Source organism: Bubalus bubalis, chromosome 12, assembly GCF_019923935.1.
Source record: "Bubalus bubalis isolate 160015118507 breed Murrah chromosome 12, NDDB_SH_1, whole genome shotgun sequence".
Taxonomy (NCBI): Eukaryota; Metazoa; Chordata; class Mammalia; order Artiodactyla; family Bovidae; genus Bubalus; species Bubalus bubalis.
In genome coordinates, this window is record NC_059168.1 from 47,155,126 (window position 1) to 47,161,402 (window position 6,277).

General features: G+C 39.6%; 1 non-coding gene across 1 annotated transcript; it reads right to left on the reverse strand.

Moving 5' to 3' along the window:
- Positions 1-3,824: 3,824 nt before the first annotated feature.
- TRNAG-UCC lies at positions 3,825-3,897 on the reverse strand. Its single transcript has one exon. It is a non-coding gene; the product is annotated as a tRNA-Gly (tRNA).
- Positions 3,898-6,277: the final 2,380 nt, after the last annotated feature.

The window sequence follows — 6,277 nt, forward strand, 5'->3', positions numbered from 1 at the left end:
CAATAATTGTCTTGTACCCCAAATAAAACCTGTTGTCCTGCCATAGTCATAAATACAAATAGTCTTTAGGCAACGAAGGGCATAAATAACTACAATGCCATGAAGGAAATAGATACAACGGAATGACCCTAGGTCTGGAGAATCTTTGAAGACTGTGTATGGCAGGGCTGGCCAAATGGATAAAGAGAAGATATTCCAGACAAAAGATAGAGTATGAGTAGGCTACCAAGGTGAGAAAGGACAGGGGGCAGATCACTGGGACTCAGGTTCTTGAGTCAGGTGGAAAATGGGAAAGCAGAGGGAGGAAGGCCAGAGAGATGAGCTGATCACAGGAGAGTCACTGTCAGCCAGGAAGAGGATTTTGAACATTGTTCTGTGAACACTGGGAAGCTGTTGAAGGGTTTTAAGTAGAGAAATGACATGACTAGCTTTGCAGGTGGCTCAGTGGTAAAAAATCTGACTGCCAATACAGGAGCCACGGGAGAGTCAGAAAGACCCCCTGCAGAACGGAATGGCAACCCACTCCAGTATTCTTGCCTGGAGAATCCCATGGACAGAGGAGCCTGGCAGGCTTACAGTCCATGGGGTTGCAAAGAGTTGGACACAACTGAGCAACTGAGCACAAAGTATCATGTTTACAAGACCCTTATTCATGCTGAAGTATAGACATATGGTAAGATAATTCCATTAGGTCATTGGTTATGAAATCAATATAGAAAACGTATTTCATTTCCATTGTACAATATTAACAAGATAGAAAAGGAAACTGGAAAAACAAACCCCCCACACAAAGGAAACTAAAGGTTTATAATAGAAGGAGGAAACAGAAGAAGATAAACCAAAGTACTAACAGAAGAAATGTTTCCAGAGGTTAAAAAAAAGACTAGAGTCTTTCTAGGTTTCATTATCTCTCATTTTGTATTTCTTTTAACAATTAATTAGTTGATATTTATAATCTTCAGATGGAAGGAACTCACCCACTGCCAAGCAGGATTTTTGAAGGGGGAGGGGGAAGACCTACGCATCAAACTACCACACAGTTACACTCATCTCACACGCTAGTAAAGTAATGCTCAAAATTCTCCAAGCCAGGCTTCAGCAATACGTGAACCGTGAACTTCAAGATGTTCAAGCTGGTTTTAGAAAAGGCAGAGGAACCAGAGATCAAATTGCCAACATCTGCTGGATCATGGAAAAAGCAAGAGAGTTCCAGAAAAATATCTATTTCTGCTTTATTGACTATGCCAAAGCCTTTGACTGTGTGGATCACAATAAACTGTGGAAAATTCTGAAAGAGATGGGAATACCAGACCACCTGACCTGCCTCTTGAGAAACCTGTATGCAGGTCAGGAAGCAACAGTTAGAACTGGACATGGAACAACAGACTGATTCCAAATAGGAAAAAGAATACATCAAGGCTGTATATTGTCACCTTGCTTATTTAACGTATATGCAGAGTGCATCATGAGAAATGCTGGGCTGGAAGAAGCACAAGCTGGAATCAAGATTGCCGGGAGAAATATCAATAACCTCAGACACCACCCTTATGGCAAAAAGTAAAGAAGAACTAAAGAGCCTCTTGATGAAAGTGAAAGAGGAGAGTGAAAAAGTTGGCTTAAAGCTCAACATTCAGAAAGCTAAGATCATGACATCCAGTCCCATCACTTCATGTCAAATAGATGGGGAAATAGTGAAAACAGAGGCTGACTTTATTTTTGGGAGCTCCAAAATCACTGCAGATTGTGATTGCAGCCATGAAATGAAAAGACACTTACTCCTTGGAAGAAAAGTTATGACCAACCTAGACAGCATATTAAAAAGCAGAGACATTACTTTGTCAACAAAGTTCCATCTAGTTAAGGCTATGGTTTTTCCAGTAGTCATGTATGGATGTGAGAGTTGGACTATAAAAAAAGCTGAGCGCCGAAGAATTGATGCTTTTGAACTGTGGTGTTGGAGAAGACTCTTGAGAGTCCCTTGGACTGCAAGGAGATCCAACCAGTCCATCCTAAAGGAAATCAGTCCTGGGTGTTCATTGGAAGGACTGATGTTGAAGCTGAAACTCCAATATTTTGGCCACTTAATGCAAAGAGCTGACTCATTTGAAAAGACCCTGACGTTGGGAAAGATTGAGGGCAGGAGGAGAAGGGGACGACAGAGGATGAGATGGTTAGATAGTATCACTGACTCAGTGGACATGAGTTTGGGTAAACTCCGGGAGTTGGTGATGGACAGGGAGGCCTGGCATGCTGTGATTCATGGGGTTGCAAAGAGTCGGATACAACTGAGTGACTGAACTGACTGACTGGACACTCTGGTAAAACTCTAGAAATCCAAGGATAATACGTACTAAGGAAGGAGAATCAGATGGGCAGCAGACTTTCCCCCAGCAACACCGCATCCTTTGAGGACTTCTTGGGACACAAAGGACAGAAGGACAGATCGCAGCTAAGTGAGGCAAAGAAAAGGAATTTACTAGGAGTGTATATGGTAATTCACAGAATCAAAGGAAACTCGAAAAACTGTCTTCTGGGGGGAGGGAACCATATCAGCTCTGATGGTCTCAGCAGGAGATGTCCTCTGGACCCCATCATTGAGAGGAAGGAGCTGTAGCCAACTGTAGTTTCTGTGTCACTCTGCGTAAGATGCAAATTCCAAGGGAAAGTTTCTGATTGACTCCTGGACAGAGAGGGGAGTGGGACATCTTGCATTGAGAAGATACAGTTACTAGAATAGTGAGGATGAATTTGCAGTCAAACCACACATTAATTCATACAGTCAATGCATGTTTATTGAGTCCTTCTATGTGCCAGGCACTGTTCTGTGTGTTGGACAGAAACAGTGGACAAAACAGACGGATCCTATTCTCATGGAGCCTACATTCTGGTGTGGAGGGTGGGGATTGACACAAAATAAAGTCAGCTCCTTGACCTCTTTTCTTCAGTAATGAAATAGAAAAAGTTCTGAAGAAATAGCAGTGTTCTTATTATTTTATAAAGACAATTTTTGTTTTCATGCCAAGTCATGTCCAACTCACTCTGACCCTATATACTGTAGCCCACCAGGCTACTCTGTCCATGGGATTATCCAGGCAAGAATATTGGAGTGGGTAGCCATTCCTTTTCTCCAGGGGATCTTCCCAACCCAGGGATCTGGGTCTCCTGAATAAATAAAAGGTAAATTCTTTACTGTTTAAGCCAACAGGGAAGGCCTCTTTTGGCCACATACTCCTTTAATTCTTACTTGTAGAGAAATCCACCATTTCCCCCTTGTACTTGAAAGAATATATTCAAGATACGGAAATCATGGTTGACATGAGTTTCCCTCAACTATTTAAAGATGTTATTTCATATCTTCTGATTCCTGTTATAAGCTGTCTGAATAACTCTCATTCCTCTGGAGAGGATCTGTCTTTACTTTCTGGCTGCTAGTAACATGTTCTCTTTGCCTCTGGTGTTCTACAGTTTCACTAATATATGTATAGGTATGGATTTGTTTTTGCTTACTCTGCTTGGTATATGCTATCCTTGTATCTGTAGATTCTTGTCTTTTATATGTCCTGAAAAATTCATGGTCATTATCACTTTATTTTATTTCAATTTTTTTTTTTTTTTTTTTTTTTGCCATACCATGTGACATGCAGGGATCTTAGTTCCCCAACCAGGGATCAAAACTCCTGCATTGAAAGCACTGAGACTTAACCACTGGACCACCAAGGAAGTCCCTATATCTTTCTCTTTTATTCTTATTTATTTTTTTATTTGGCTGCAGTGGGTCTTAATTGTGACATACAGGATCTTTAGCTGTGGCATGTAGCATCTAGTTCCCTGCCCAGAGATTGAACCTGGGCCCCCTACATTGGAAGTGCAGAGTCTTAGCCACTGGACCACCAGGGAAGCCCCTGTCTCTTTAAATATTGGTTCTCCTTTATCCTCTCCATTTTCTGTTTCTGGGGCTGTGATTTAATGTATATCATATTTCTCACTCTATATATGTTACCTCTATCCCTATCATATGTTTCACCACCTTGTCTCTCTGGTTTGTGTCCTCCATCATGTTATCAGTTTTATCTTTCAGGTTACTCAATCTTTCTTCATTTCTCCCTGTACTTTGCTTAACTTTTCTACTATTTATCTTTAAATTTGAATAATCACACTTTTCGTTTTAAGAAGTCCAATTTGTTTCTTTTCCAAATGTACCCTAGCATTTCAGATAGTCTCTTGTGAATTGCTTAGCTTTACAATCCATCTTTTATTTTGTAAACATGTTATAAATATATAAAAAAATGTGTATTTTCTGTATATTATCTTCTGGATCTGATAATTTCAATGTCTAAAGACTTTAGAAGTTTAAATCTATTGATTATTTCAGCTTACTCTCACTCAAGGCAGAAGAAATCCTGGAGAAAGTTCTGAAAGTGCAAGAATATGAGTTAAGAAAAAAGAACTTCTCAGATAGTGGAAACTCTGGGGATCCAAGAACAGATGAATCTAGGGATAAAATATGGCACAAGAGTTGAAATCTATAGCCTGGGCTTCTACTTGGTGCTGGATAGGCTAGGTTTCAGCACCACAGGAAGGCTGCACTAGGGCCAAACAGAATCAGCAAAGAGGCGGCCACTGGCTGGTTCTAGCAGAAGTACAATGGGATCATTCTTCTTGGCAAAATAAATTCCCATTTCTATCCAAAAGGTCAATAAAAAGTTTTCAGTGAAATAAAAAAAAAGAAAACCTCGCATTAGTAAATTCCTGCATTTTGAATGCTACACAACAGTAAATAATAATATACAGATGAAATGGAAACATTTCTAGGAATACTGTATGTCAATTAATAAAACTCACACATAATAGGAATAAGCCCTGAACAGATGATAACTACAGAAGAAATCTAAATGGCAGTAAAAAATCTACACCTAAAAAAGGCACTAGACAGAGAAAGACTTATGAGTAAGCTCTACCGGTGTTTCAAAGACCATATTACTCCAATGAGACCTTTAAACACATGTAAGTATAAAAACATATTCTTTTGTTCTCTGAAGCCAGCAAAATCCAGACAGCTCTTAAACTGGCTAGCTCTCCAAAGAAAATTTCAGACAAATTTCACTTACAAATATATGCCAATATAGGACTTCCCCGGTGGTCCAGTGGTTAAGACTTCATGTTTCCACTGCAGGGGGCACGTGTTTGATCCTTGGTCAGGGAACTTCCACACACCATAAAGTGCTGCCAAAAACAAGTATAAGCCAATATACACAAACGTTTATTGAGAGACAGGCTCTGTGGAACTCTTGTGTTTCCTCACATCTTACAAACAGAGATAATAACTGCCCTTTTGTTCCAGACTATGATTTCAAGGATGCTTGCATAGTCAAAACCCTGGAAGACAGTGATAGAACCTCCAGCTGGAATAGAGGCGAAATTGCTTACTGTATAATAAAAATGATGTCTCTCTCCAGTGTCTTTTCTTGTTGTTGTTCAGTCGCTAAGTCATGTCTGACTCTGACTCCTTGAACTGTAGCTCGCTGAGCTGCTCTGCCCATGGGGTTCTCCAGGTAAGAATACTGGAGTGGGTTGCCATTTCCTTCTCCAGGGGATCTTCCCAGACCAGGGATTGAACCCACGTCTCATGCATTGGTAGGCAGATTGTTTACCACTGAGCCACCAGGAAGCTTGTCTTTGCTTACTTCTCTATATAAAAGATTCAGGTTCCTAAACCTTGGAGTTCTTCAAATGTGATATAATCCTGCTGGCTGTATAGCACCTGCCTGTATTGCGGGATTTACGAAGCAAGGGAAACCAATGGAAACTTGGTGCTTATGCTGTTTGTTGTGCTGTGAATAATAAAGTTGTCTGTCTTTGACCCAAGGTCGTGGGTATTCTGTTAGTTTATATGATACTATGGTTAACTTCTTAGCTTACAAGCATGTAGAAAAAAAATCTCGTAACTTTCACAGTTCTCAATAAAGTCTGAAACTATTATAACTATTCCCAGGTTGAATTCAATGTGTGAAAAGATCATATATCATGGGAAATAGGGTTTATTCTAGTTGTTCAAAGATGATTCATCATTAGGAATCTGTTAACGTAATCGACTATATTAAAAGAACAAGAAAATGAAGCATATGCTGAAAAATCATTCATTAAAATTTATTACTTATTTCTTATTAAAATTAAATAAAACAGTGAACACCAATAAAACCATTACTAAGCTAGGAACATGAAAAAAAACATTGCTTAATTTAAGAAAATGTTTTTATAAGGAACAAACAACAGCGCT